Consider the following 9,613-nt stretch of genomic DNA (forward strand, 5'->3'; position numbering starts at 1 on the left):
ACCTGAGTGGCAGATGACCTTTAACCTGGAATACCTTTTTCCTTTCCAGCTCAGAGCTCAGCAGGCCTGTCGTTGGCGAGCACTGACAGCCACTGGAGGTTTTATTGGAGACGTGGGAACAAGCCCCGGCTTACTTAGATAAGCTCTTTGGAGACGAGGCCCTGAACTTGAGCCAGGAGAAGACTCCTAGGCCAGATTCAGTTTCCCACCGGACGCATTTCCGGGGTCATTCGCGTTTTTCTTTTCCTTATTACATTTTCTTACTAGTGACAAAATCATATAAGTTCATGGTCAAATAATTGGGTGGAGGGCAGAAAAATATAAATATAAGTATTATGTTTTTCTTATTTATTCTTCTTTACTTCTAATTTCCTGTTTATTTATTATATTTATTATAGTTTATGATTTATTGTATCTTATTTATTTCTTATATATTCATAATATATACATAATTTTCTTTATAAATATTTCTCACCACCCAGAAATGACTGTTAACATTTTTGTGTGTGGGAGAAAAAGGAGAAGGAAGCGGAAGGGGAAGAAGAGAGCCTGGCCCAGTGGTGTAGCAGTTAAGGTCACATGCCCCGCTTTGACAGCCCAGGGTTCGCCGGTTCACGGACCTAGCACTGCTTATCAAGCCATGCTGTGGCAGGCGTCCCACATATAAAATAGAGGAAGGATTGGCAGTGGATGTTAGCTCATAGCTAATCTTCCTCAAAAAAGAAAAAAAGGGGGTAGGGGAAGAAGAAAGAGAAGAGGAAGAAAGCAAGGAAGGGAAAGAGGTGGGGGGAGAGAAAGAGAAGTCTTGGCAAGCTGTGTTAAAAAGCATCTTAATTTTTGCCCTTTGCTAGGGGAAGAGTGCTTATAAGCATGCTTTGAGGATCACCTGCATCTGAATCCCTTGGGGCATTTTCTAAAAATGCCGATTCCTGGCCCTCAACCTACTGAATGGCCATCTCTGGGGCGAGGCCTGCGGTTCCACATTTGAGCGGGTCCTGCCAAGTTGAGAACGTTACTGAAACAAGTGGCCCCCAGAAGTCGTCCTGGAAATAAGGAGATGGAGGGGACTGCTTTTTGTGGAGAAAAGTTTCTTCGGTGCTCGTGCTAAGGCCTGGCCTGGACATCTGCAGTTTTGAAGAAAGAGCTCAATCCTTCTGCATAGCGGAGGGTAAGTGTGCCCTCCCGGGGTTGCTGGGATGTTCACTGATTTGGGGCTTCTTCTGTGGACACTGGGAATCCAGGGATCTTGAGGGTCCCTGGGCCTGGGGGGAGGGCAAATTGAAACGAGGCTGAGATCTGCGAGGAAGGAGCTTGCTGAACGCCGGGCAGGTAGGCCAAGGAGAAAGTTGGACAGGAAGGGGCTCCAGGTGACTGTGTGTGGCCAACATGGTGCTTTGAGATTAAAGTTTTCCTCCTTGTGTTGTCCAGTCTATGGCATTTTCGAGTTTTTAGGAAAGCCTGTGACTTTAGCTACTCAGGTTTGGGTGCTTCTGGGATGTGAAGCAGAGGATCAAGTGGCACGACATGAATCAGGAGTAATGAGACGAAGAGGAGCTGTGGGTGGGCCACAGAAAGTACAGTTTGGATCCAGCGGTGACCAGTCCCAACCAGAAGGTGCAAGCACTCAGAAGTTCACGGGAGTGAACCAGAATCCCCGTCATCCCAGAGAGAGGGTGAGTGTTAAAGGAAATGTCTGGAGAATACAGTGACACATGTGTCTACACACTCATATACACACACAAACGCCTTACTTCTTTCTCCCTTTCTTCAGGTTGAATCTAGGGAAGTGGAAGTGAAAAGGAAAGTGGGAATATTCAACTACAGTAATGTTTGAAAAGTTAAATGAAGAATAAACTCAAATATAAAAGCTCTGGGGAAAAAAAAAAAATTGGCTAGAAAGACTCTTTCTTGCCCTGGGTTGGGATCATGTCCTCAATGAGAAATGTTGGGCCATCAGAAAGCCTAGGGCCCCAGAAGCCCTGCGTGTGTGCTGTCTGGTATTGTGGACTTTATCCAGCCGGAAAAATTTTTATCACACAGCATGCTTGTCTTCTGGTGTCTTTTACAGCCATCTAATTGCTGGCAAGTTTCAGCTTGACTCACCAAGGAATTTGAACTCCAACGCTCTGAGACAGTCACATTCAGCTCTGGATGAATGGTTCCCGGAAGTAGGATTTCCCAAGAAGGTATTGGGAGAGGAAAAGCATGCCCCTCGGTTCCAAGTCAATCCCTTTCCCAAATCCCCTCTCTCTCCTGACACTGCAAGCTCATCACATTTTCTACGCCAACCCACTCTCTTTTAGGGATTTTTTTCTTTGTTGTTGCTGTTTATCTTTTTCTGGTCATAAAATGTATGCTAATGCTAAATTGACAGTGTAGGAAATTATAAAAACAGTTGCTCGTGGTCTATGCACTTCTTTTTAATTTAGTAAAGGTTATATTGTATATGTAATTTTGAGTCCTTCTTTTCCCACATTTCTTTCTAGGTTTATTCCTGGGTAGTTAATGGCATTGTTGCTATTTTGAATGCAATCTTTCTTTGCCTTATTGTTTAGGAATGGCTAAAACTTCTGGAGTAACGGTAAATTATTGTGATGGTAACCTGAATCTTTGCCTTGTTCCTGATTTTTTTTTTTTTTTTTTGAGGAAGATTAGCCCTGAGCTAACTACTGCCAATCCTCCTCTTTTTGCTGAGGAAGACTGGCCTCGAGCTAACATCCATGCCCATCTTCCTCTACTTTATACATGGGACGCCTACCACAGCATGGCTTTTCCCAAGCAGTGCCATGTCCGCACCTGGGATTGGAACCGGTAAACCCGGGGCCACCGAGAAGCAGAACGTGCGAACTTAACCGCTGAGCCACCAGGCCAGCCCCACTGTTCCTGATTTTAATAGGAATGCTTTTGGTGTCTCAAAATCATTGATGTTGAATTCTTAAGTATGACGTTGATTCTTATTTATACCAGTCAGATGTTAGATGTTGAGAAGGATATTCTTCATCATGAAAAGAAAGCATGTTTTTTAAATCAAAGCTTACTATTTAAAAATACATTAGGGGCTGGCCTGGTGCCATAATGGTTAAGTTTGCGTGCTCTGCTTCAGTGGCCCGGGGTTTATGGGTTCAGATCCCAGGCACAGACCTGCACACCATTCATCAAGCTGTGCCGTGGCGTGTCCCACGTATAAAATAGAGGAAGATTGGCACAGATGTTAGCTCAGCAACAATCTTCCTCAAGCAAAAAGAGGAAGATTGGGAACAGATGTTAGCTCAGCAACAATCTTCCTCACCAAAAAAAACTAAATAAAAAATAAAAATACATCAGAAATGGATATTGGAATTCATCAAACTTTTCAAAAATATCTATCAGGAGGACAGATGTTGATATGAATTTTATGTGTAGATTTTTCATATTAAGCCATCTTTACATTTCTGACATAATGTTATTTGGTATTTTATATACTGCTGGACTTATTTACTGGAGTTTTGTTTAAAATTTTTTTTTCGGAGCCAGCCCCGAGTGATTAAGTTCACACACTCTGCTTCAGTGGTCCAGGGTTTCGCTGGTTCGGATCCTGGGCACAGACTTAGCACTGCTCATCAAGCCGTGCTGAGGCAGTGTCCCACGTAGAGGAACTAGAAGGACCTACAACTAGAATAAACAACTATGTAGTGGGTGGCTTTGGAGAGAAGAAGAAGAAAAAAGAAAAGATTGGCAACAGATGTTGGCTAGGGCCAAGCTTTAAAAAAAAATTTTGTTTTCATATACATAACATATACATATACGTAAATGAACATCATCTATACATCTTTTTTAAACTTTGTGTCTGGCTTAGCCTTATAAATTGAATTGTTATGTAATCTATGGTTTCCTCTGTCCTTTGTCCTAGAACAATTTCTTTATCATGAGAATTATCTAGTCCTTGAATTTTGTTTTTAATTTTTTTGAGGAAGATTAGCCCTGAGCTAACTACTGCCAATCCTCCTCTTTTTGCTGAGGAAGACTGGCCTCGAGCTAACATCCATGCCCATCTTCCTCTACTTTATACGTGGGACGCCTACCACAGCATGGCTTTTCCTAAGTGGTGCCATGTCCGCACCTGGGATCGGAAGTGGCAAACCCTGGGCCACTGAAGAGGAACATGCTAACTTAACCACTGTGCCACCAGGCTGGCCCCTCCTTGAAGTTTTTCAAAAAAGAATTTTCTTTTGTAATCACTTGGCCCAGCATTTTTATGGAGGCAATCAACTTTTCTTTCACCGTTATTGCTTTGTTTGGGTTATCTATTTCTTGATTCAAGTTTGGTAATTTACATTTTACTCAAAAATACCCTTTGTAAAGACTTTCAAATGTATTAGCAGAGTTGCATCCAGAAATGAAAGCATTTGCTGCTTTGAATTTGCCTCTTATTACAGCTTTGTCAGCATCTTATAGGGTTACTATGGAGGATGCTTATTACTGCTATTTTCTAAATATCCTACATTTGCATTTTGGTCTCATTGTTGACAAAAGAATTATTTAGGAGAGAATTCCAATATTTTCATACAGCTAGGTCTTTTTGTTGATTTTAGTTTTGTTATTTATATTGGTTAGAGAGTGTTCTGAATAATTTCTCCTTTAGGGAATTTACTGAAATTTTCTCTGATAAACAATATATAATCAATTTCAAGCTTATCTACGAGTACTAGGAAAGCTTTATGTTTGTAGAAAAAGGGAATTCAATATTTGTCTGTTAAATTGACCTTATTGATTATATCATTCAGACTTTCTATAGCAGCACTGTCCAATAGAAATATACTGTGAACAACATAAGTGATTTAAAATTTTCTAGTAACCATATTTTAAAAAGTAAAAAGAAATAGGTGAAACCAATTTTAATTAGCATATTTTATTTAACCCCCATATCCAAAATATTATCATTTCAACATGTAGTCAATACAAAATATATTAATGAGATATTTTACATTCTTTTTTTCATAGTAGTTTTTCAAAACCCAATGTGTATTTTACATTTTCAGCACATCTCAGATGCTAAATTGTCATCAGAAATACTTGATCTGTATTTAGATTCCATAAAATTTACAGTTGAAAATGTAGATTCATGTAACCACGTTGTTCTAAACATTCTTAAAAACTTGCCAATACTGAATCAAGTAGAATTTAAAACATTATATTTAAATTAAATAAAATTAAAACTTCAATTTTCCGATTACACTAGCCACATTTCAAGTGCTCAACAACCACATGTGGCTCCTACCTGCTATATTGGACAGTGCAGCTGTATATCTTTATTTATTTTTGCCTGCTAGATCTGTCAAATAGAGATGTATTAAAATGTCCAACTACTTTTAAGGGATTTTTGTACATGGGATAATGGTATTTGAGTATTTAAGACTTTCTTTTATTGAGATACAATTGACATATAACATTAGATTAGTTTCCAGTATACAAAATCATGATTTGTTATATGTGTGTACAGCGAAATGATCACCACAATAAGTCTCGATAACACTCATCGCTCGTATATCACGTCAGTATATTTTAAAATATTCTCATCTTTTGCAAATGCATGTTGAAATATTTGTGAACGAAATTATATGGTCTTTAAAATTGGTTTGGAAACAATATGGGAAGGGAGGAGGTAGGTTGGGATGTAGGTGAAAAGACACTGGCTCTGAGGTGGTAATCGTTGAGGGTTAGTGAAGGGCACGTGGGAATTCATTATACTTTTCTGTTACTTTTTTATGTTTGAAAGTTTTCGTAATAAAAATATTTTAAAAATTTTTAATGTGGACTAAACTTTTTCCATTTGTGAATTTTTTTCTATAAAATTTCCTCTATATATTATTTTGTGCATTTCAATGCTATGTTATTTTATTATTGTTTTTTATTATCATAATGAAAAATTAAATAAATATGACTAGTTATATAAAATCAGAATACAACTTTCTTTTTTCCTCACTGATCTTTAAAATTTTTCCAATGGAAAGTTCTTTCTTTGCTTCCTCAAAAAACTTCCTCAAAAAACTCAGAAAAGTCACAATTTTCCTAGTTACTTTTAGGTTAGGAAAAGGTCAGAGGATTGCTTTAAGCCATAAGTCCAATGTGGTAGATTAAAGATGGCTGCAAATTCTTTGCCACTTGTCCTGTGGAATAGTGGAGTCTATTCCCCTCCCCTTGAATTGGGATTGTCCTTGCTTTGACCAATAGAATGTGGCTGAAACGATGCTGTGTAACTGCTGACACTGGGCTTGAAGAGATCTGAGGCTTCTTCTTTCCCACTCTTAGTACACTCCCTTTTTGAACTCAGACACCTTGCTTTGTGAAGCCCAAGCCACGTGGAGAGCCCACATGAAAGAGAACTAAGACACTTGGGTTGCCAGTTCCAGCTGAGCTCCCAGCCAGCAGCTATGTGAGTGAGCCATCTTGGACGTCATTCAACTGGCTGTCAGAGTGGAGTGCAGTCATTTCTCAAACACAGCCTTTTTCTCTGCTGCCACCAGCCATTTCTTCTCAGACACAAGTTGGGTAGCAGTCTCTCACGTTCTCTGCTGCAGAGTACTCCTACCTCACTCTCTGAGGGTTCCACTGAAACCACCTCTCTAGACGTGAGTGAGGGAGGAAGTACGCCCATCTTGGATCGGCATTCAGAGAGAAACACGTGAAGGGCTGAAGAGCAGAAGTTAAAGGTCACAGCTTACATTCCTCGGCTTCAACTTCTGCCCAAACTTCCTTCTCCATCTAAAGAGAGGTCTCCTGAGAATGTCTTCCTTCCACCAGGTCTAGATTCTCAATATCTTCTTGTCTCTTTTTTCTTGGGGAGCAAAAGTGAGAGTGATAGAAGATCAAAGAAGGAACAAGTTTCCATCACTGTTTTCAGACAGATGGGTGAAGGCCAGGGTAGGATCAGGGCAAGAGATTACACAATCCCCTGAGCAAAGCTTCCCTCTTGGTGACTTGGGACTAAAACTCCAAGGAGGAGAAGGGTGAGACCTTGCTCCCTCCACTGGCAAATCTCAAGGCTCTCATCTTGGCCCTGAAGCGGTGTATGCTGAGAACAGTTCCCTTTTTGCCTCAGCCCTGGATATTTGGGGAGGGACTTGTCTGCCTTGACTCGTGACGTGTCCCACACATACTGCACTCAGTGGTGAGGAGCAAGGAGCAGGCCCCTGTGAGGAGTAGGGAGCTGGCCTTGGGAGGTTGATACAGAAAGTGGTGGTTCAGCACCTGTATATCACGGTGGATAAGACTCGAGTCCTGTGCCCTTTATTCCTTATTCCTGAACTGTTCCACCTCCTCTCCCGAAGCTTCTTCCTTCTGAAATGCCTTGACACTTCAACTCTAATATACCCAGAAGCTGCCCTATAATCTTGATGTCAGTGAGTCACAAAGTAGCATGGTTCAGTGGACAGAGCACTGGGCTCTGGATTCAAATCCTGTTATCCTGGATGGTCAGCTAAATTCTTTGAATCTTCTTCATTAAGTGGAAATAAACAGCTCTTATCTCTTCGGGCTCTGATGACAGTCAATGAGGTGATGCATGGAAAACACCCACCCAGGGGCCTCAACTGCCGTTACTTGTGGATGGTGGCCCTACAGCCCCAGCTAGAGCGTTAGGGAGGATTTTCAACCGCCCTGGAACTGCCACAGAGGTCACAGTGTGGGCCTCCCACTTATTTATCTGATTGGGAGACCAAGAGGGAGCATGCTCAGGGGCCCGTTTACTCTGGTCAGCTGTGGTGGCCTCAGGGCAGGCTCTAGCCCCAGGGGAGGCCTGTGACTGGGTAAGCAAATTGTTTTGAATTCGAAGGTGGAATGTTAGGAAGCTTTCCCCACCCCTGAAGGTCTAAAAGCCATGTCTTACAATCAGCTTCCTTAGTAATGAAATGGATATTTTCACCTCCATCAGTCTTTCTTCTACGTCTTATTTTTAATTGATTCCAGATTCTATAAGGTAAGAAAGGGATGCTATCTACTGACTCCCTAAGACTCCAATGAAGTGAAGAATGTAAAACTGCAACCTGAGCACCAAGGTGCAGATCCCAGAGCCCCTTTGGATGCCACGTAACCTGAGCCAAATGAGAAGGCTTAACTCTGCTTCCTGGCAGCATAATTCATGCTCCACTCACAGGTCATATTTAGCTAGTACCTGCGCAGGATGATTTATTCTGCTAATACGACAACCAATGACATCAGGCTGAAGCCAATAATTAAATAATACACCCCTGGTGGACCTGAAAGTCTGCTGCCCCGCTCCAGGAAAGAGATGGGAGATTTATTCTTGAAAGAATTAAGCCGAAGGAGCCATGGTAATAAGGATGGTGGAGGAAATGAAGTGCCAAAAAAAACATTAGACGGAGGTAAAATTCTGTACTTTGAACAGGGTCGTATCAGTTACCTAGTACTGTGTAACAAACAACCTCAAAACTTTGTGCCCTAAAAACCATCACCATTTTATTTGCTCACAGTATAGGTCAGCAATTTGGGCTGGACTCTTTTGGCTGTGAGCATAACATAAATTTACACACACATGTGGAATCAAAAATTTTATTTCTGGGCCGGCTCTGTGGCCGAGTGGTTAAGTTCGCGTGCTCCACAGCGGCGGCCCAGGGTTCAGATCCTGGGCGCGGACATGAAACAGCTCGTCAGGCCACGTTGAAGTGGCGTCCCACATCCCACAACTAGAAGGACCTGCAACTAAGATATACAACTGTGCACAGGGGTGGGGTTTGGGGAGAGAAAGCAGAAAAAAAAATTTTATTTCGTTTGTACTTTTTCTTGGGTAATCCAAGCAGACTAGAGAATAAAGAAATAAAATATAAACTCCAGAAAACAGGGTATCCATCGTAGGAGCTTGGCAAAGCCTAAGATGAAGCTGCTTGAAAGATGGACAGAACTAGTCCATACTGAGTCCAGAGGATGAAGTTTTAAAAAGAAGAGAAAATGAAAGAAAAGAAAGAAACCAGAAGGTTATCAGACAGTTTGGAGCAATTGGGAAAAAGAAATATTTATAGGTATTTAACAGCACTGATGAAAACAATGAAAGAAAATAATATTGGTCCACTATTTAGTTCTGCAATTTATCTCAATTGTGTGAACCTAGTAATGTAAATGTTGACTGCTGGTTGAGAAAATGGGTGGCAGTGGGGGGATGGTGTGAGAGCTAAACCTCATTTACTGAAAAACAGGTGAAGAGATGCATAAGAAAAAGCCATTATAATCACATGATGCTTATGGAGCAAAATACCAGAAGAAAGCACTTAAGGAGTTGGAAAGGGTTGCTTCTGAGGAACCAGACAGGAGTGTGGGGAGAGATGGGCAAATGACAACATCAACTGCTGTAAACTCTCTACGACTATTGGATTTTGAACCTTGACAAAAAGAGCGTAAAAACCTTTTTAAAACAATGCCCATCTCTGTGTCCTAGGTTGGGACTAGAACGTACGTCTGTCATTGAAGGACAGCACAACAGTTTCCAAAATGCTAGAAGTCTTTGCCTCCTGTCCCCAGGCTGCATCCTAGCTCAGTCCTCCGACTGACCCTGGATCCATTTGGAAATGAGTCGTATGACACTCGTCCAGAGTCGTATGACACTCGTCCAGCAATTCCTAAT

This window comes from Equus przewalskii, chromosome 3, assembly GCF_037783145.1.
Source record: "Equus przewalskii isolate Varuska chromosome 3, EquPr2, whole genome shotgun sequence".
Taxonomy (NCBI): domain Eukaryota; kingdom Metazoa; phylum Chordata; class Mammalia; order Perissodactyla; family Equidae; genus Equus; species Equus przewalskii.